Source organism: Orcinus orca, chromosome 1 (genome assembly GCF_937001465.1).
Source record: "Orcinus orca chromosome 1, mOrcOrc1.1, whole genome shotgun sequence".
NCBI lineage: Eukaryota > Metazoa > Chordata > Mammalia > Artiodactyla > Delphinidae > Orcinus > Orcinus orca.
In genome coordinates, this window is record NC_064559.1 from 194800168 (window position 1) to 194822730 (window position 22563).

The window sequence follows — 22563 nt, forward strand, 5'->3', positions numbered from 1 at the left end:
TAAAGGTTGGTAAAGCTTTATTGGTAAGATGTGGCACATATATACAATGGAATCTTACTTAGCCATAAAAAGAAACGAAATTGAGTTATTTGTAGTGAGGTGGATGGACCTAGAGTCTGTCATACAGACTGAAGTAAGTCAGAAAGAGAAAGACAAATACCGTATGCTAACACGTATATATGGAATCTAAGAAAAAAAAATGTCATGAAGAACCTAGGGGTAAGACAGGAATAAAGACACAGACCTACTAGAGAACGGACTTGAGGATATGGGGAGGGGGAAGGGTGAGCTGTGACAAAGCGAGAGAGAGGCATGGACATATATACACTACCAAACGTAAGGTAGATAGCTAGTGGGAAGCAGCCGCATAGCACAGGGAGATCAGCTCAGTGCTTTGTGATGCGTGGGATAGGGAGGGTGGGAGGGAGGGAGACGCAAGAGGGAAGAGATATGGAAACATATGTATATGTATAACTGATTCACTTTGTTATAAAGCAGAAACTAACACACCATTGTAAAGCAATTATAGTCCAATAAAGATGTAAAAAAAAAAACAGCTTTATTGGGATATAATTCATATACCATAAATTCACCCATTTAAACGATACAATTCCTTGCCTTTTAGTATGTTCACAGAGTTGTGGAACCATCACCACAATCAGTTTTCATCACCCCAAAAAGAAACCGTGCACACTTTAGCCATCATTGCCCACCCTCTCTCCCTAGGCGATCAGTAACCTATTTCTGTCACTGTAGATGGACTCTTCTGGATATTTCATACAAATGGAATCATACAATACGTGGTACTTTGTGACTGGCTTCTTTCTTTTCACAGTTGATCCATATTGTAGCGTACATCACTATTACATTTCTTTTTCTTTCTTTAATATTTATTTATTTAGGTTGCGCCAGGTCTTAGTGGCGGCACGTGGGCTTCTTAGTTGCAGCATGCATGCGGGACCTAGTTCCCCAACCAGGGAGCGAACCCGGGCCCCCTGCATTGGGGGCAGTCCCTACATTTCCTTTTTTTTTTTTTTTTTTTTTTTTGCGGTACGCGGGCCTCTCACTGTTGTGGCCTCTCCTGTTGCGAAGCACAGGCTCCGGAAGCGCAGGCTCAGCAGCCATGGCTCACGGGCCCAGCCGCTCCGCGGCATGTGGGATCTTCCCGGACCGGATCACGAACCCGCGTCCCCTGCATCGGCAGGCTGACTCTCAACCACTGCGCCACCAGGGAAGCCCCCTACATTTCCTTTTATTGTCAGATAATATTCCATTGTATGACTATACCACATTTGATTTATTCATTTATCTATTGATGGACGTTTCGGTTGTTTCCACTTTTTGGCTACTGTGGATACTGCTGCTCTGAACTTTGTGGTATAAGTTTTTGTGTGGACATATGCTTTCATTTCTCTTAGATATATAGCTAGGAGTGGAGTTGCTGGGTCATATGGTAACTCTGTCTACCCTGTTGAGGAACTGCCAGACTTTTCCAAAGTGGCTGCACCATTTTACATTCCCATTATCAGTGCGTGAGGGTTCCAGTTTGTTCACATTCTCACTCTTACTTGTTATTGTCTGTCTTTGATTATAGCCATTCTAGTGGGTGTGAAATGGTATCTCCTTGTGATGGCAAACTTTTTTTTTAAGGGCCAGAGAGTAAATATTTTCAGCTTCACAGGTCATAGAATCTGTGTTGTAATTATTCAGCTCTGCCATTGTAGCATGAAAGCAGCCATAGACAATACATAAATCAATGAGCTTGGCTATATTCCACGAGAATGTTATTTACTAAAATAGGTGGCAGCTCACAGGCTGTAGTCGGAAGACCTCAGAAGAGCAGGCACCCCTCCCCTCCATCTACCCAGCCATCTCTGTCCCCTTCTCTGACTTTATTATATTTATTACTGATGATGATATATATTAGTTCTTGCTTATTTTCTGTCTGTCACCTCTAGGGTGTCAGCTTCTTAAGGGTGGGGATCTTACTTATCATGTATCATTGTTTGATCGCCAACACACTTCAGTGCCTAGACATGGTAGATACTCAATAAATATTTGTTTGAATGAATGAATGAAACACCATTTCCAGGTTTATAAATGACTTATTCTCAATGTCTTTGTCTTTAAAGTTTTAAGAGAAGGTAACTGGTTCCTGTGGCTGGAACCTCACATATCATGAGATTTGGTGTCAGGTAGACCTAGGTCACACTCAGGGCAGTTCTGTCCTGAGTGTAGCTGAGGCAAGAGGTGAGTGAGGAGGCTGGGTTACCCCAGTATCCCCAAGGAGCCAGGGCTGGGCTGACCCCTTAGCCTGCACTCAGCCCAGGCCCTCTGTCCTTCTGCTCAGATGCCCCCTCCTCCACAGTTTCTACCCAGGGACCGTCAAAGGATAGGCCAGCTTAGGAGAAAGATCAGCTGTTTTCTGCTCTTTCTTATTATTACCTGAAAGCTGCCCATGCCTGGAGAACTGCACACTAATTAGGCCACATGAAGATCAGATTAAAAATAAACTTATTTCCCATGACCACAGAGGAAGCCGGTATTTGGGGCTTTACTCCTTCCCCTCTGCCAACATCCTTGTCATGCTCCTAATTCTTTCACAATTAGTCACAAACACACGCACAGCATGATGGCGATGATGCTGGGGGAGAGCAGAGCCTTGTCTAGGACAGGAATTTGCTAATTTCTGACGTACGCAAGTGTGGCAGACACTGCAGGATTCACGTCTAGCAGCCAGTCCTGCTTCCTGCCATCAATCAGGTCAAATGGCAACATGCCAGTTCCCCCAGGAGGTGAATCCTGATTGGTTTAAACCAGTTGGAATACTTCCATTCCCTTTACTAGGGATTGGTCAAGGGATGGATATGTGACCCAGTTCTGGCCAGTGGGATATAAGTAGGGAAACCAACTGGTCAGATCTGCCAGAGACCAAGGGAGTTCCCAGGATCTGAGAATTTAGGTACAAAATGGAGAAGTACCTTGCCAACCTGGAGAAGCTGGTTATTCAAGATATAAGGGGAAACACAACATTGTAAATCAACTATATTTCAATTTTTAAAAATAAATAAAATAAAAAGATACAAGGGAAAGTTGCTAGGGCCTTTGGAAAGATACTCCTTGCAGGGAAAGAGAGACATGTGAGGAAAAAAAAGTTCTAAAAATGTTCTTCCTTCTTGGGAGCGGTCCGGTGAGAATGGGAAGCTTGGGCAGCCATCCTGTGATCCTGCAGGAAAACCTTGTGGATGCCCTGAGGATGGCAGAGGAGAAAGAGCAAGCCCACTTCCTTGACTGCATCACTGAGGCCCCAAAGCTTCCCTGGGACTGCCTGTCTCAGATTACTTGTTAAGTGAACAGTAATCATCCTTATGATTTAAACGCTGTTCGCTGGATTTTTCTGTTACTTGCTACTGAACGCATCGAGACAGATAGCAGGAGGACACACCTCTCTCTTGCTACCCGGTCCTCTCACGGGCTGGAGGGCAGCAAGTTTGGGCAACACGAGGCACTCTTGGGTTGGCACGGGGTTGGCGCCTTGGGCAGGGAAGTGAGGACAGCCAGAGGACGTTTCTCAGTGTGAGCCAGCCAGTGTAGTAAACAGGTTATATTCACTGGCTGCTTTAAGAGGCAACCCAGGGATTTCCAGTGCAGCATGGGTACTCCCTGAGGTCCATGGGCTCAGGGTGACTCATCTGAGGTCACACTCACACTAACTAGTTTGAATCTAGGTCCATCCCATCCAAAGTGCATGCTCTTTCTCTTCACAGCACTGTCTTGGTTACATCGTGAAGAAGGGATAACTCCTAGAACATTCTTGGTGACAGGGAGATCAGTGCCCATGAGACACCCAGGCCATCTTGGTCAGTACTGACTGTTCTTCCCACTGGGCCCAAATCTGATTTCCGGTAACTTCCACCTGCCCGTCCCTATCCTGCCTTTTTGAAACCTGGAGGCCAGGGCTGTGTCTCCTCAGGCGGATCAGCCTCATGCCTCATCAGAACTTAACGTAACCCAGGAAGGAATTGGCCCATATTGCACTTGTCAAACTAAAGTGCCGAGTCTTATACACACCTAGTGCTTTCCAGCTGGCTACATTCTCCTGCCCCCTGGTCCCTGATTCTGTCTCTGCACAATTGAGCCCAAGGGGAGGACTTTTCGTTGATCCATGTTACATTTCTTCTTGTAGGTTCCTACACATCATTCTGAAGATTAAGTGGGTTCTGAATCCTGATTCTGTCAGCCTCTGTAGGTGCTGTCTCTCCCAGCTTTGTGGGATCCTCGTAGTAAATGCATCCCAAATATTAAAGACAGTTACATCTATAAGGGAGAGGGTTAGGGCCCCCGGACAACCTTCTCCAGGCTAGCACTGCCAAAGGTATTGGTACTACCCCCCACTCTTTTAGTCAGGGTTCTCCAGAGACATAGAACAAATAGGATGTGCATTTATATAGAAAGAGAATTATTTCAAGGAATTGACTTACACAATTGTGGAGGCTTGATGAGTCCAAAATCTGATGGGGAGGATGACAGACTGGAGATTCAGACAAAAGTGTTCCACCTTGAGTCCAAAAGCAGTCTGGTGCAGAAGAGCCAATGTTGCTGGTGAAGCCCAAAGGACATCTTCTGGAGAAGTCTCTCTTGCTTAGGGGACGTCAGCCATTTTGTTCTATGCAGGCCTTCAACTGATTGGATGAGGCCCACCCACATCATGGAGAGCAATCTGCTTTACTCAAAGTCCACTGGCTTAAATGTCCATCTTATCCAAAAACACCCTCTCAGAAACATCCAGAATAATATTTGACCAAATGTCTGGGCACTGTGGTCCTGACAAACTGACACGTAAAGTTAACCACTACCCACCTCTGCTTCCACAGCCAGGCTCCCTGACAGCACATCACTCTGGCCTATGATCTCTCATCTTGAGCCCCACAGGGACTCTCATTGATCTTTGTACTCTTAGTACCTGGCACGCAGCCAGTGCTGAATTAATGATAACAATAACTAGCATTTATTGAGCTCTTACTGTGTACCCAGGTACTGCCCTAAGTATTTTATGAGCATTTAACTCATTTAACCCCCATGAAGATGGTCCTTTTCCTATCCTCCAGATAAAATACTGGAAGTCCCAAGAAATTAGATAATTTGTCCAGTGTCACACTGCTAGTAAATGCTAGTAGAGCTAGAATTCCAGCCCCATAGTTAGTTATACCTCAGAATTCACACTCAACCCCAGTGGATGTGGTCAGGGCCAAAATGGCGTGTGGCTGTGAGGGAAGAGCACAGGTTTGGGAATCAGACAAACTGAGCTGTGTATGCCAGCTCTTCCATTTACTTGCTTAATATCTCTCTGTGCCTCAGTTTGCTCTTCTGTATGGTGTGTATAACAATAACACTAGCCTCATAGGGTGATTGGGACCTGGCACTGTGCCCAGGACTGTGGCGTTCAAAACCAGGGAGAGTATTGAATGAGCCTGGGCCGTGGGATACTCACAAGGAATTTTTGTTGAGCACCTATGTTCCAGGTGATTTACAGATATTTTCTTAAGTAATCTTCATATCAGCTCTGGGAGGGATCTGTGTCCTTCTCCCCCTTTTGCAGGTGCGGAAATGGTGTTCAGAGCACTCATGAATCACATAACCAGGCTGGGATTTGTCGCATTGTCCTTAGATATTGCTTAGATATCCCTCTATCCCAGGGATCATAAACTCAAGGGACTAAGGCTCAGAATGGTTAAGTAATTTGCACATTCATAAGTGAGTGAAGCTGACTGGTGTGATACAACTGGGAGGTGTGGGGACTCTGGTGACTGGAGCTCCTATGCCCTAACTAAAGGTGGCAGCTACTACTCATCTCTCACTAACTCGTGCCATACAGAAATGTGTCAGCTCTGCTGACTTTGAAGAGAGTAAGGAATTGGGATTTTTAATGCAATCCCCTTATTTTTAAATGTTGACAACTAATTTAAAAAACAAACCACTGTGCAACTCTGCAGACAACTAAACAAACCTGTGAGCCAGATCCGGCCCCTGGGCTGCCATTTGGCAACTTCTGATCCTCCCTAGGCTATTGGCTAATTTCTGTACCCTGTACAGCAGTTGGATCCCTCACAGAGCTCACAGTTTATCTGGGGACCAAAGTGCATAAGCAGATTAGAAAACCAGACAGCCTGTCCACCACTGTCCTGTCCCGTAACCCATCCTGTGTCCTGCCCCCTCAGCTTCCTCAGATGCCATCCTAGCCACCTTCCTGTCACAGGAAAGGCTGGCTTGTGGGGGAGGGAAAGGGACAGTGCCCTGTTTACACTGCCCCTGGCAAGGAGCAGATGCAAGGAGTCTTCTGCATCTGGGAGTCTTAGGACAGTGCATTTACCTGCTTCCCCAGGGCCCCCTGCAGTCTGCTCCCAAGGGCAAGAGCAGGGATTCCAGACCTGGAGAATATCAGATGGGAGAGGACCTTCAAGGTCATCCAGGACAATCCCAATCAGATCATTAACATCAGAGAAGCCGCTCACATTTTGATTGCTTCATCTCCCAACAACTCGGTGAGGTGGGAACTACTTATCCCTATTTTGCAGCTGGGGAGACTGAGGCTCAGAATGTTTAAGTAATTTGCACAGCAATTAAATTGCAAAGCCAAGATAAACATCTAATCATTGTGACCAAGAGCCAGTACTACTAGCTACCAGCCTGCACCACTTCCCCGAGCCACAGTCCCACTAGCTGCTTGACTCCTTCCCATTCCTGCCACGTTATCCTCGAGCCTCTGCTTACACTTCCAGTGACAGGGTACTCACTCCCTCTCTATGTTTTTAACCACAGCAACACTCCTTCAGCACTAACCAGGCACTAGGCCTCGCACTAGGCACTTTAAAAATGTTTTATATCATTCTATCCTCGCAACAGTCCTGTGTGCTCCACATTATACCCATTTTACAGATGAGAGAACCAAGGCTTAATATGATAAAGAAACTTGCCCAAGGTTACAAAACTAGTTAGGGACAGACTGGGATTCAAATTCAGGTCTGTTCTTTATGTAGCTCAGACTGAAAACTTCTTTTGGTTTTGGGGAAAGAAATATCTGTTGCCTTAAAGTAACAACGCTAACTCCTAGTTCTCCCATTTCTTTTCCCCAGATGCCCTCTTCAGATATTTGAAGGGAGATGTACCTCCTGAGTCTTTTTTATACCAGATTCAATATTCTGGCTTCTTCAACTGTTCCCCCATACTGTGTAGTTTTGTGGTCCCCCTTTCAGCTATTATTTTCTTCGTCCTCCTGTGAATGACTTATACTTTCTCCATATCCCTTTCAAAGTTCTGATCCCAAATGGAACTCGGAACTCCAGACATGGACAGGAGTGTTACCTCCTTCATTGTACATACAGTGCTTCTATTAATACAGCCTCAAACCCAGTAAAGCATCTATGTTTGAAGCACTGTCCCATGCACTTGTGATAGAGAGTGAATAAGCCAGCAAATTCCCTGCCCCCCTGGAATTTACATTCTTCCCATTGAGCTAAAGAAGGAGGCAGAGCAACAGGTCACTTAAGTGAACTTTGTTTATTATTATTATTATTTTTAAAATTTATTTTCTTTTTCAGTTTTTTGGCTGCGTCAGGTCTCCATTGCTGTGCACAGGCTTCTCTCTAGTTGCAGCGCGTGAGCTCCTCTCTAGTTGTGGTGTGCGGTTTTTTTCTTTTTTTCTCTCCCTAGTTGTGGCATGCGGGCTCCAGAGCACGTGGGCTCTGTAGTTTGCCACACGCTGGCTCTCTTGTTGAGGCATGCGAGCTCAGTAGTTGTGCGTGGGCTTAGTTGCCCCGCGGCATGTGGGATTTAGTTCCCTGACCAGGGATTGAACCCGCGTCCCCTGCATTGGAAGGTGGATTCTTAACCACTGTGCCAACAGGGAAGTTCCCACTTAATGAACTTTAGACACAGATCCTAGAATGTCAGAGCTGGTAGGGCCCGATTTCTTCAGGTCCTTTTTTATAGATGAGGAACCTGAGCCCAGAGAGGGCCCGTGACAGACCCAAGATTCCACAGTGAGACAGAATCAGCTTCTGCCTTTTTCAGGACCTCAGGGGCAGGTGAGCCCTGGGGTCTCAGAGGGGAATGTAGACTGAGATGAAAATGCCACCCTGGAGAATTTGGCTAAGCGCACCTACCCTAGGCCTCCTTCCTCAGAGCTGTCCGCAGAAATACTAGTCTATTCCATATATGCCCACCAGGTGGCACAGGGGCACCAGAGAAAGGCACAGAATCAACGATGAGTGGGCGCCTTCCTCATTCAGAGCAATTATTGCTAGCAAGTGGAAATAATGAGGTGGGAAGACTGCCTGCTCTGGGACAGCACTCAGGCAACTGTATACATTATATACATATACAGAGGTGAATTCTGTCTCAAATAAGGAGATTGCCTTGGGGAATTGTTCAAAACTTGGATACAGGCGTCACGTAGACTTGGTAGGAAATCTAGCTCCCCATTGCTGCTTTATCATGTCACCTCCTGACACCTAGCTTCTGACACGTAGAGTGGATGCAAGACAAGGTCCTCATTTCCCAGGGCTCTACACAGAGCCCGAGTTGCTTATGCCCTCTTCCTGACTGGTCCCTTTTCCAGGTGGATGGTGGGCAACTCCTGCTGGCAGAGACGTCTCGGTTAGAGGGCAGGGAGAAGATGAGGTTAATGGAATCTGACAATCTCACAACACAGCTTAGGCCTGGCAGCTCGTTCACCTCACATCACACAGGAACCGCATGTGCAAAGGCTCTGGGGCTGGGAACTATGAATGTTTGGGGCGATGGGGGCCAAGGATGCCTGAGAGCAAAGAGAGAGTTGGAGAAGTAGGCTGGGCCTTGAGGGCTATACCAAACGATTGACTTTGAACTTTATCCTGGGAGCAATAGGGAGCTGCTGAAGGTTATTCAGAAGGGGGATGACTTGGTTAGGTAAGTGTTGAGACCCATCACCCTGACTGCAGGTGAAGGGAGGAATGGAGGTGGGGGAGCCTGGAGGCAGAGAGAGAGACCAACCAGGAGGCTGAGCAAATGAGAGCTGAGACTGGACTCTGTGATGGGGATGGTGGCGGGTTTTCCATCCACTCAGAGCTTCTGACCAGCTTAAGGCACACCATTAACACTTGTCTGTCTTGTCCAGGAGATAGTTCTCACAGGGTAAGGGGCTGCCCAGACAGGAGGAGAAGGTGGTCCCTACAGTGAGTGTTTCCTAGAAGATCCTTGAGGAAAACAGATAGCCTAGGCTAATGAGAGAGACAAGATCCTGGGCCAGGGTGCAGGGGAGATGCAGTGTGGTCTAATGGTTAGAAACACACATCTCTCTCGTGTCCCAGACTAGCCAGTTCTTAGCTGTGTGACCCTAGACAGGTCACTTTGCTTCTCTGATATTCAGTTTACTCATCCATAAAATGTGGTTGCCAGTAGGGCTCACCCCTTGAAGCTGTTGTCAGGGCAACGTAATATGCTCAGTGCAGTGCTGGGTACCGAGGAAGCACCCAACACATGGAAGCCCAAGGGGGAGCTTCCGGTTCTCAACTCCCCTCAAAAACAGTCTTTTGCTGTGGCACGGTGGTCATTTTGGCTCTGCAGCACCTCATCAGGCCAGGGTGGCTCCAAAAACAGGCCAGCCTGGGCTGCACACCACACTGAATCAGGCCAAGGGAATTCCAGCCAGAAGCAAAGAAATGATGCCTTGGTCAGCCCAGGGCCACATTCTGCGGGAAATTACCATTTCTGTTCCACTTTTAAACAAAATTTTATATTTATTTATTTATTTATTTTAGCCATGCAGCATGCAGGATCTTAGTTCCCTGACCAGGGATCAAACCCATGCCCCCTGCAGTGGAAGCCCGGAGTCTTAACTGTTTCAATTTTTAAAGCATTAAAAATGATTCTCCATACTCCAGGGATCTCAGGTGAGATTCCTTATTTTAATTTTGTCAGTTTCTCCCTTATTGTGTGAGTGCTGGTGTAGTACCATCTTCCCATAGTTCCGGTCATTGTGGTAAGGGTTTTGTATCTATTCTTTCATGGAATCTTTATAGCAGCTCTCTTAGGTAGGTACTATTTGTTGTCATCTTCATTGTATGGGTGGAGAAACTGAGGCTTGAAGAGGTTAACAAATGTACCTGGGTCTGACAACAGCCCCTTTGCTTGCCACCACGACACTTACCTGCCTTGTGGACAGGTCATCAGAAAGGCACTTAGGGCACCCGAACAATCTGCCCCCAGAGTTACCTAGTGAGTAGAATGCCAAGGCTTGTCTGGACCAAAAGCCAATAAGAGAAATGACCATGGGATACAGGGCCCAGCAGTCGTCATAAGTCTGACTGAGGCACAGTCCATTGTATTAGTTGGGGTCCCTTATATAATACATACCTCTGAGAGTGTAGTACAGGGAAAAAATTGTCTCTTCCACATCACTGACCTGATTCTTCCAATCAGACTGTAGCAATAGCTAATTCTTATATAGAATTCACCACGTGACAGGCCTGTTATAAGAACTGAATATGCCTTGGCTCATTTAATCCTCCCAATGACCCTAAGAGAGGGGTATTATTATTATATCATCTCCATTTTTTAGATGAAAAACAGAAGCACAGAGAAGTTAAATAACTGCCTAAGTAAGTGGTAGAGTTGGGCTTCAAAACAACACAGTCTGGCTCTGGGGTTTGTGTGCTTAATCACATGTTTACTACTTCCCATATAATTTGTAACTCATCCTGTTTCCCTCTTTGCTTTGACTGCCAGGAAACTCAGAGGCATGGTTTTTTGCTCTGTCACAGTTGCTGTCCTTAGAAAACTTGACCTAGCATTTCTGCTATTATTAGTCAATTTTTCACCTTTCTTCCCTCCTCCACTGGCCTTTGGTCCAGGCTTTCATTACTTCTTGATTCTTGCTCTTTAATTATCCATCAAATAGGCTTGCAGCTGCAATGCAAAACCCTTTTTGGAATAGACAAGACATAAGGCATCAGTGAGATGAACAGACTATTTCTGCCCAGCTGAACCAGGTGGACACAGTCAGTGCTAGATGGATGTCTTTTGAGCAACTTTTCTGTGACCAACATCATGCTTTGTGAAGTGGAGGACATAACAATGAACCTAAGTTGGTCCCCGTGTTAGTTAAGTTATGCTAACTGCTGTAATAGAGAAATCCTGAGATCTCAATGCCTAAACACTAAATAGAAGTTGGTTCAATGTGGGTACCATTCAGTCAAGCGACTTGGGTGAAACCCAGGCTGACCAAGGTTCTGCTGTGTTCAGCATGTGGTTTCCCAGGTTCATGTGGTGTTGGCATCCAGTTGGCAGATGGGAGAGAAATGAGAGAGCTTTGAGAAAGCATACATAGTTCTTAACTTGGATTTGGCCTGGACACGGCACACATTGTCTCTGCCCATATCCCATTGTCACATACGTGGTTGCAAGAGGTGCTGGAAAATGTAGTCTGGGCTGGCTGCTTTGCTCTGAAACAACTCTACACATGAAAGGGGAACATCTCTGGTAAATAGCTGGCATTGTTCCGGTTCACAAGGACTTAAAATTATTGAACCCTTATAAAATGGCTAAGGATACCATGCGGTGTGTATTATGCCCAAGAGGAGGGAAATGTTCTTCCTCTGTTTACAAGGAACCGTGAGCAAAATGAAGTATTTATATTTTAGACCAAACATATTTGTCCAACAGGGGAATGGATTATGATGCGAGAGGGAGAGTTCCTCATGACAGGAAGTATTGAAGCAGAGGCTGAATTTTCACTTGGCTGAAGGCTCTAGAGGTAGTCAGGCTAGATGCTTCCTACTAGTCCTTCTAACTTTGAGCTTCTGTGCTAGGCTCCAGAGTCATCTCCGAGTGCCTATTTTGTGTCAAGTTCCAAGTGGGGTTTGGGGGACCCAAAGACAAAGGAGACAGGGTTCTGATTCTCAGGTTACTCACTGTAATGCGTTGAAATAGGACATCTGGGACGCAGGATAGTGGAATGGCCTGAGCTCTGGAAACAGGAGATTGGCATTTAATTCCTAGCTGTGAGACATCGGAGAAGCCACTTGGCTTCTCTGGTTCTCAGTCTCCTCATTTATAAAATAGGGACAATAGTTATCTTCATAGGTTCTGAGGACTCAATGATACAATTACATTTAGAGCATTTGTAGCACAGCGCCTGGTAGGTAGTGAACACTTTATTTTATTTGCAGTAATGTTTTTATGAAGGCCTTGGGTAAGTCACTTCATTTTTTCAAGCCTCAGTTTTCTCATCCGTAGGATGGAATTAACTTCCATCATGGGGCTGGAATCTTGCTGTGTGGTAGGGTCTGGGGTCTGCCTTTTCAGCTCTCAGCTTCCCGAAGCAGTAAGCGGGTCGCATCACACCCAGTGGGTAAGTACGAGAAGATTACGGACCGCAATCGGCACCTTCCCGGACAGAGGAGGAACCTGAGCGAACCAGGACGCGATTTCCTGGCTGCGCTCCCAGGAAGGACGTTTGTGCTGGGTCCCATCCCCCGGCCGGTCCTGCTCAGGAAACGTGGAGAGAAAGCCAGGAACCAGGCCTGCCGGGCCCCGCGGCCCCTCCGCGCCTCCCCCCTCTGCTGCCCCCGACTGCAGGAAGCCGGCCGGCGGGAACGCCCTGCCCGGCGGGTGGGAACGGCCCCGCCGGCTTCCCAGGCCCGCGGGGGCGCGGCGCGGCGCTGTCACTGCGGCAGGCGCGCCGCCTCCCGCGCCGCCCGCACTCCCGCTGCAGTCGGCCCATTAGCATTGCAGGAAAGTGCTGCAGTCCTGGTCCCTCCCGGGCGCCGGAGCGGAGAGACTGGGTCCCGCAGGCGCCTACACCCCACCCGACCCGGAGCCCACGCCGCGGGGGCTTGGACTGGGGAGGGAGAGGTGTCCGACCCTTTCTTTTGGGAGGTGAGACGCTGAGGCCTGAGGGTTTGTAGGTGAGTGGCCCAAGGTCATGGCTAGTAAACAGCAGGGCCAGAATTCGACCCGTGGTCTGTTTGACTCTAGAGTTTGTGCCTTGAGTCTGTGGTCCTGGTCCAGGTTCTTGAGGGGCTTCAGGTTCTTGTGGAGGCCCAAGAACAGGAGGCCTGATTCTGGGGGTTACTGATGGCCTCCTAGAGGTCTGTGAAAGCCTTGATTTTGTGTACAGCATCTTGTGTGTTGCATTTTTCCTCAAAGGTGTCAGCGACCCAAAAAAGGTCTCACCATAGCTTTCCAAGGCCCACGGGTTCCCCTGTGGGGACACCAGCTTTGTCCAGGCCTGAGCCTCCTCTGCAATCTATGTGGCATCTTAATGTCTCTGCAGGGGAAGGACTTGGGGTCTCTACAGGATCCCAGGCTCTTTCGCCTGGATCTTGAGAATCTTTTTATAGAATCCTGGGGTCTGTCTCTGAATTTGAGGTCCCCATGGGGCCCTGGTATATCTTTCTGAGGTTCTGAGAATCTCACTATAAAGTCCTATGGTCCCCATGGTGTGAGTTCTAAACCTGGGCCTCAGGATGCCTATGGACCCTGAAATTGCAGGCAAGACTTTGTGGGTCTGTCTGTATACATGTATACATGGGAGATGTTTCATGGATTTCACCAGATTCTCAAAGGGGGCCCTGATCCCGCAATCTTGGAAAAACATTGCTTTTGAGCATCCCGTGTTAGACAGACCTTGCTCCCTTTCACCAATAAGAGCCAGGGAAGAATAGGAGGGAGGAGATAAAAGGCAGTGTTGTTTAGTAGAAGAATATGGGTGTGGAGTCAAGTGTTCTGGGTTAAAATCCCAGATTTCCACTCAACAGCTGTGTGACACTGAACAAATTTCTTAACATCTCTAGGCCTCAAGGCCACCTCCTCTAGGAAGCCTTCCCTATGTCCTGGATTCACTTAGGTCCCCACAACACGTCCCCCAAGCTCTCATTGCACCTGGGCTGATACTTTGTGAGATTTTTTTTTTTTTAATTTATTTTTGGCTGCGTTGGGTCTTCATTGCTGTGCACGGGCTTTCTCTACTTGCGATGAGTGGGGACTACTCTTTGTTGCAGTGTGCAGGCTTCTCATTGCGGTGCCTTCTCTTGTTGCGGAGCATGAGCTCTAGGCGCCGGACTTCAGTAATTGTGGCATGCGGGCTCAGTAGTTGTGGCTCGAGGGCTTAGTTGCTTCATGGCGTGTGGGATCTTCCTGGACCAGGGATTGAACCCGTGTCCCTTGCATTGGCAAGCGGATTCTTAACCACTGTGCCACCAGGGAAGTCCCACTTTGTGAGATTTAATGCAGTTAATTAATGAAGTAATTAACTGTGCTTAATATTTTCTTGTCTCTCCACCCCACCAGTCTTAAGGTCTAAGAAGGCAGGGACCTTTGCTGTCTTACACATGTTAGGCTCTCAGCCATTTGTTATGAAATAAATGAAAGAGTGAAGGAATGGAGGGACTGCCAGACACTGCACTAGGGGCAGAAAGGAAGTAGAAATGAATAAGCATTGTTCCACTCCTTGAGGAGGTCCCAGGCTAGTGGGGGGTATAATATGAGCTTGTGCAAGGAAGACTGTCCTAAATATGTTAATGGGGGGTAAACATTAATGGGGATAAACACTAATGGGGAAAGCACCAAGAGATCCAAAGATGAGTGAGAATCAGTCTCAGAAGAGTGATATAATGACTTCCCTTTGAATTATGTGTTATAACTTACAAAGTGCTTAACTTACGTAAAATATGCAGGTATGTCCTTACTCCACAAAGATGGAGAAACTGCTGCTGCGAAGAGTTCAGTGACTTGCCCGAGGCCACCCAGCAATCATGGCTGCCTAAGTACACAGCGCACTCACTTTGGAATTTAGCCCTCACCCTTTAGGAATTGAGTTTTGATGTTGGTTTAGATCCCAATAGATGTGAGACTTTGGGCAGTTTACTTTACCTCCTTGAGTCTTGTTTTTCTAATCTGCAAGATAGGAATAATGACCTTCATAACCTATACGATGCTTGGTTTATAGTAAAGGATCCATAAGTGTTTGTTGAATGAATGTATGAAATACATGTGTTGGTGGGTGGTCTGAAATGTGAGAGGACTTAAAATTATGCCATTTGGGGGGTGGTAGGAGAAACTGAGGGTGATTCTATCCCTTCCCACTCTTACTTTCTATGATTCCTGTGAGACTTAAGCATTGGCCTCAACCACATTGTTCTAATTTATTGTTTGGAAACCAACAAAAGTGAAACAGTACGGGCTTGGTTAGCTTTCTTATTATATACATCTTTACTGCCTTTTTTCTGATGATCAAGTAATACATCCTCTTTGTAAAAAAATTTAAATTGCAGAAAGATATAATGAGAAGAAATGAAAGTGCAGGCAGGTTTAGGCACTGTAGCCACAAGATGCTGTCAGATTGTTACTCCTTGGGAGGTGGGGATGGGGCACAGGACAGGGAGCAAAAAAAGATTCTTCCTGTTTAAAGTTCTCTCCTACTGGCCTTGCTATGGTTCCTGGGAGTTCTGTTCAGAGTCTTGCCTCTGGCTATACCATTGAAAGTTCAAGTGCAGCTAAGGGCTGGGGAGACGTGAGAAGATGAGAATTGTCTGGGCTGGGGCTTTCCCTGGAATGCCATGAAGAATGAGGTGGAACCTGTAGAATTTTCTAGGGCGTATGAACAGTTGGTTCAGATGCCCATTGCTGATACACCTTGTAGCTGTGTCTTCATCCTCTTTCTCCCTCTTAGCATTCAGTAGAGTCTTTTTTGAAAATTCCTGCTATACACACACACACACACACACACACACACACACAAAGAAACGCAAAATAAAAAGAAGGCATCGTATTTAGTTTTCTATATTCTCCATTTTGTAATGCATATACTAAGCATATAAATTATAATTATGGGATCCTACTACTTCTGTAATTCTGCAACTTATTCTTACTCTTTTTTTTTTTTTTAATTTAACAATACCCGGTAGACACCTTTTCTTGCCTATTCATGAAAATCTATTCCATTCCTTTTACCAAATGAGCTTCTTATGGTTGGAACTATTACCTCCAGTCCAGAGGCCAGCACATGAGAGGCCTTACTGGGAGGCCATGTTGGAATAGTCACAGCAGCCACCATATCCTGGCATGAACTAGATGCCAGGCTCTGAACTAAGCTCTTTCACATGTTATTTCATTTGATCCTCACAGCCCCTGAATGGAATAAATACTATTATTATTCACATTTTTCAGATGAGAAACTGAGGTGCAGAGACTTGAAAGCCCAAGGTCACACAACTGGTAAGTAATGGAGCTGAGATTTGAATCCTGATCTGTCCTGTGCCAAAGCTTTTGCTCTGAATGAATGAATAAGTGGCTGAACAGTTCATGGGTCCCAGAGAGAAGGTTCTGTCTTCAGAACCTCCCCTGTATGTCCTGGGTTCTCTCTTCCAAGTGTCTGCAATGCTTGGAATCAGCACGTAGCAGGGACTCAGTAAAGGCCCTTTCTTTGCCTGCAGCAATCCTGTGGCCATGCCTTCCTTTCATGGGAAGTTGAATTTTGGAATCTCTTATTCTAGAAATAAGCTGCGATTTGTTAGGGGCTCTTGAGGACCAGCCCAGGCAATTCAGAACAGCCATTTGCCTGTCCCCCCTCGCAGGAAATTAATCAGAACCCCAAAGCCCTTTCCCTCTTCCCACAGGCCAGCACTCTGGAAACACCCAGTGCCTTGCTGCAGTTCTGCTAGAAGACCGCGGAGTCGCCAAGGGCAGTTTAACACAGATCCATCTCTCTGTAAGGAAAACGAGAGGAGAGAGGCACAAGGGAGAACCGGGTCAGCTCTGCTGCAAAGGATGAGAACTTGAAGGCGTACCCAGCCTGGACGGGTGCTGAGTGACAGAGACACTCTGGGGTATCAGCTGTGACTCTGCAGAATCCACCTGGGGTCTAAAAACTGCAGTTTCTATTCCAATGGCCATGCTCTGCAGGGCCCCTTTCAGTGAACCTCTTCCTCTCTCAGCACCTCAAAGTCTTCCACTATGAAATGATTATCACTAGGGATGCTATCTGGTGTTAGGAACTAGAAATAATATTGATGATAATAATAATAAGAATGAAGGGCTTCCCTGGTGGCTCAGTGGTTAAGAATCTGCCTGCCAATGTAGGGGACATGGGTTCGAGCCCTGGTCCGGGAAGTTCCCACATGCCGTGGAGCAACTAAGCCTGTGTGCCACAACTACTGAGCCTGCGCTCTAGAGCCCGTGAGCCACAACTACTGAGCCCACATGCCATGACTACTGAAGCCCATGCGCCTAGAGCCCTTGCTCCGCGGCAAGAGAAGCCACCACAATGAGAAGCCTGCGAGCCACAAGGAAGAGTAGCCCCTGCTCGCTGCAACTAGAGAAAGCCCGCGCCCAGCAACGAAGACCCAACACAGCCAAAAATAAATAAATAAATAAAATTAAAAAAAAAAAAGAATGAAAATAAGAATGACAGGTACATTGTGGAAAACTGTGCCTGGTGCTTTCCACACAGTGTCTTATATAATTTTAAACCGAACACCACAAGGACTGTATTAATATGCTCATTTTACAGATGAGGAGAATGAGGCTCAAAGAGAGCTAGTACGGGCCAGAACACGGGTATATAATCCCAGGGTTTTCTGGCATCAGAACCTGAGCTCCACAAACATGTGTGGGCTCTGACCTCAAGGAAGTAAGGAAGTGCTAAGAAACAAAGGGGAGGTCAGTTTGACACAAGTTAAAATGTGTTCATGCCCACATGAGAGTTAACACAATGCCATGGGTATTAAGAGTAGGGAGGGCTTCCCTGGTGGCGCAGTGGTTGAGAGTCTGCCTGCCGATGCAGGGGACACGGGTTTGTGCCTTGGCCCGGGAAGATCCCACATGCCACGGAGCGGCTGGGCCCGTGAGCCATGGCCACTGAGCCTGCGCGTCCGGAGGCTGTGCTCCGCAGCGGGAGAGGCCACAACAGTGAGAGGCCCGCGTACCGCAAAAAAAAAAAAAAAAAAAAAAAAAGAGTAGGGAGAGTAGGGAGAGTCAGCTTCTGGCTGGGAGAAACTAGGAAGAGTTGTAAACTGAGAAGAGACAGCAAGGGAAGAGCATGAGCAATGCGCAGATGTGGGAAAGCAGTGGGTGTGCTAGGGGAAGTTTGGATAAACTTTGTGTGTGTGTGTGTGTGTGTGTGTGTGTGTGTGTGTGTGTGTAAAGGTAGGAAGAGATCACACCAGGCCAGGCATTTGGCCTTTATTCCATAGGCAATAAGGAGCTTACACAAGAGATATCTCAAGAGACCAGCTATGCTGCTGCAGTCAAAGAGGAAGCAGCCCTCAGTGCATCTGGGTCTGGGCTTGTGAATGCAACCCTGTGTCAGTATGTGGGAGGGCATCTGAGGGGAGAGTGTCTAGATCTGTGTTCTGTACCATGCTGGATCTGGGTCTTAGGCTGTCTTCAAAGGACCCCTCTCCCTTCTCTGGGCTCTAGGTACCTTGCACATAGTAGGTCCACAGGAAAATGTCATAGAATTATTGGTGGGCCCTTTGAAATCATCTGGTCATTGCCCCTTCCCATTTTAAAGAAGGCAAAAGGAGGGAACATAGATGGCAAAGGACTTATCTAGGATCACACATGGAATTAATAGCAGAGCTGGGGACTGGAACCCATGCCTCCTGAGTTCAAGCTGAGTTCCTTTTCCACACTTTGCTGAGTAATAGAAATAGTATTTTTTGAGAGATTACTCCATACTAGACCTTGGGCTAAATACCTTTACATGGATTATCTCATTTAATCCCACAATCCCCTGAGGGTGCCCCTTTTGAAAGCAGGACGTCTTGTCTTCCATTTCGATTTTCCACCGCGCGTAGCACAGGACCTGGGCACCTAGCTAGACAGGCGATAAAAACTTGGAAAAGTCCAAGTCCCGGGAAGGGGGGAGAAGACAAAGGGGGAGGGACCGTCTATCAGCTCCGCCCCCACAAAGACCCCGCCTTCCAGGACGCTGACGTCACCTTCTGGCTCCGCCCCTCATTGTCAGTCTTGGGAGCCGGAGGAGGCGCCGGCCGCCGGGAGCCGAGCGCCGGAGCCCTTGGCGGGCGGGAGCGCGGGCCGTAGCCGCCGAGGTGAGGAGTCTGTGGGGAGGTGGCGGGAGCGCGGCGCGGGAGGCCGGGCGGGCGGGCGGAGAGAGGAGGGCGCCCGGAGGAGGAGGCCTGCCCCGCCAAGGGTTCGGGGCACCCAGTGGTGACCGGGCAGAACCGGCGGGCGCACCCCGGCGAGGGCTGGGGGGTTGTGGAGTTGAGGTGGGGGTAGAGTTTGAGCGGAATTTCGGAGAAGGAGCTCGGAAAGGGAGATCTTTGGAGAGAGACCTTGAGAATTCTTTTGGAGTTGGAGATTTTTCCTTTGAAGGGGGAGGGAAGGTTTTGAGAGACTTCTTGGTGGGAGCGAGAACCTGAGGAGAAATGTTAGGGGCCAAGAGCTGAGCAGAGGAGAGTTTTAGGGTCGAGTTTGGGAGTTGGGGGGTGGGGAGGCGCGCGGGGCCCGGTGGGGGCGGGGAGCGGTGCGGCCGGGCGGGGGGCCGGGACGCCGGGGAGGGGGCTGCGCGGGCCCCGTGGGCACCCGGGGAGGAAGGAAGTGATCTTACAGGAAGAGCCCGGGAGCTCCCGAGGAGGAGGAGGAGGAGAGGTGGAGAAGGAGGAGGAGGAGGGAGGTTTGGGAGCGCTCAGGCTGGCGTGCGGGCCGGGCTGCGGGGCCCGGTGGCGGGGACGCGGGATGGGCGAGGAGGGGGTCCCGCCGCGGCCGCCGCAGCTGTCCGCCCGCAGCGCCAGCCCGTGTCCCGGCCGATGCTGGTCTCGCAGCCAGACCGCTGGGCCGGGAAGGAATTCGAGGCATTCGCTTTGTTTAAGTTGCCAGTAGACAGTCCTTAGGACTAATTAATGGTGGAATCTGCTGGGGGACGCGGGCGAGCCGGGCCGGGGCCGCCCCCGCCCGCAGCCGCGGTGAACTTTCCGCAGCGCGAGCGGCCCGCCTCCCTGCGCGCCCCCACCCTTGCCCGGGCGGGGAAAGAGCCATGGCTTCCCGGAGCGCTGGAATGAAGTGCGGTTTCTGGGGCCGGTGGCCTCGGGCTGCGAGGGCTGCTGAAGGGAACCCGGCGTCCCGGAGCGGCCGGGCTGGGGGTTCGGAGCCCGCTGTAGAGCTCCCTGGCGTGCCTGCGGTTTCTGTTAATAACCTTGGAGGAGGCTCTGCGAGCCGAGAAAGACCATCTTGCTTTGGAGCATCTGTTTCTTCGTCGCGTCAGTCCCTTTCCTAACACTGCAGAGCTTGTTGTGGCTTGTTTCGGAAATGCCGAGACCAGTGCTCACACTTGAGGGTGGGAGAGGGGAAGAGAATAGGCAGCCCCCACTTCAAAAAAAAAAAAAAAAAATCCCTGCAGTGTGATCTCCGTAAAGCCCGAGAGACTGCAGATTCTCCGTCGCACCTTCACTGACTTGGATGACCTTGGGAAAGGAATTGTGCTTCTAGTGTTTAATCTGTCCATTAAGGAGAAAATACTCTCTGGACCTGCCTGCCTTTTTGGGGGTATTTTGAGAGGTGGGGTTTGTTCAGGGCGTTTTACGGACTGCTGCAGTTCTTGCCTAAGGAGTTGGACTGGTGTCAGAGCCTGGGGAATTCAGATCACCTATTAAGATTTTACTACCTAAGGTTAGGGAGGGAGGTGTTTGGATTTTAGGGGGATGTTTCCCTTCGGAGAATCTGTACGGTGTGTTCCAGACGGCTTTCTGTTACTTTGCGTGCAACTTTGGCGGCATTCATGTGGTTAAATTGAATAACCCCCATAGACAAAAATTCTTTTCTTGTTAGAAATAATTGTTTTGCTCAGAATTCCCCTTGGGGCAGATGAAGGTTTTGCTCAATTTACTCAGAAGAATTTTCCAGGTTTCTAAAATTAAATCACTTCTAAACATAGTAACTGAAGTTTGAAAAACTGGAAACGGTGGGATGGGAAGGGAGTTGATCTAGAGTGATGAACAAGGAGCAAATACAGGTTCATTGCTGTCCTGTGATTACTAATAGGGATTGTGAATTAGCCTTGATTAATAGATATTTTCTTACTCTTAAATAATTTAAGACCAAGAAAGGGAACTAATATTGTTGAGTTGCCTACTCTGTGCCCAGTAATTGTGCTACATGGTATAGATCTCATATAGTCTTCACAACAATGCTGTGAGGTGGTAGTTGGCATCCCTGTTTCACAGATGAGCAAACTGAGGGTGACTTTCCTAAGTGTATGCACACAACTAGTAAGAAGTGGAGCTGGAATTCAAACCGAAGTCTGTTTCTAAGATCCACTCTGCATATTGGGTTGGGAGCCAGGAGGCCTAGTTTCCAGGCCTTTGACTCAGCCACTGGGTCACTATGGTTGCTAAAATGAGTCAATTAAGTCTGTTCCCCAATAATATTACCTTTTCTTCCAGCAATGTTATCAGTAAGCTTTTGAGATATTCTAATTTTTTTGATAGAAAGACAAACATATAAGGCTGTGGTAGAGGTATGTTCTGTATGCTTAGGTGCTTAATTTTTTTCTTATGATGGAAGCATTTGTATTACAATAAAGAGCATAGAATTCATTTATGTAATGGAAGATGACGGATAGCTAATTGTCCTTCTGCTGTAGAGGGCATCATTAAGGAGACATTCATAATCAGAAATGGAACCATTTTTCATGGAACATGGCTTTTTGGGACAGTGTTAGTTTATGAGTAGAGCACACACATTTCATACAGGTAGGACCCAAGTAGTCAAGCTGAAAGATTTGGTATAAACTTTGATGCACATGATAGATGCTCAGTAAATATTGCTGGATGAATGAATGCATGCATTCTCTTTAAAAAAATCAGCTTTATTGAGGTATAATTTACATACGATAAGATTCACCAACCTGAAGTGTACAGTTTAATGAGGTTTGACAAATGCATACAGTTATGTGATCACCACAACTGCCCTCATTTGTTTAAACTGTGTGTTATCTCTTAGGTGTTGGTTAGCAGAGTGATCGTTGGGGATGCTGTGAAGTTTCTATGTTCAGAATCAATACTGGTAAGATCAGAGTGAATACTAGAGAGTCAGTGTGCCAACTTTGTAGGAAACAGGGAAACCTTAGGTATCTAATGGTGAGGTGCATGAGAAGAGTAAGAGAGGTAGAGATGAGGACACTTGTCAGATCAGCAGAAAGATAAATTCGTGAGGAACCGGGTTTTCATTACTTTTTAGGATAGGGGATACACTGTGGGGAAAATAAAAAATTACCCAAAGATTTATTAACAACTTGAATTTCTACTTTTGTTTCTTTTTTGAAATAGTAGCTCTTGTAATATAAAACTTAACATCTTTGGGGCTTCCCTGGTGGCGCAGTGGTTGAGAGTCTGCCTGCCGATGCAGGGGACATGGGTTCGTGCCCCGGTCCGGGAGGATCCCACATGCCGCGGAGCGGCTGGGCCCGTGAGCCATGGCCGCTGAGCATGCGCGTCTGGAGCCTGTGCTCCGCAACGGGAGAGGCCACAACAGTGAGAGGCCCGCGTACCGCAAAAAAACAAAAAA

At 47.7% G+C, this 22563-nt stretch overlaps 1 protein-coding gene across 4 annotated transcripts in view; it reads left to right on the plus strand.

The window, feature by feature from the left end:
• Positions 1-18980: 18980 nt before the first annotated feature.
• Positions 18981-22563, plus strand: part of LUZP1 (leucine zipper protein 1) — an 80923-nt gene continuing 77340 nt past the window's right edge. For 2 of the 4 annotated variants that reach the window (XM_049696737.1, XM_049696709.1), the window contains exon 1: positions 18981-19091. The gene's annotated coding sequence lies outside the window, so the exon portion shown is untranslated. The remainder of the gene's footprint in view (positions 19092-22563) is intronic. The other 2 variants (XM_049696734.1, XM_049696720.1) reach the window with 1 other exon arrangement.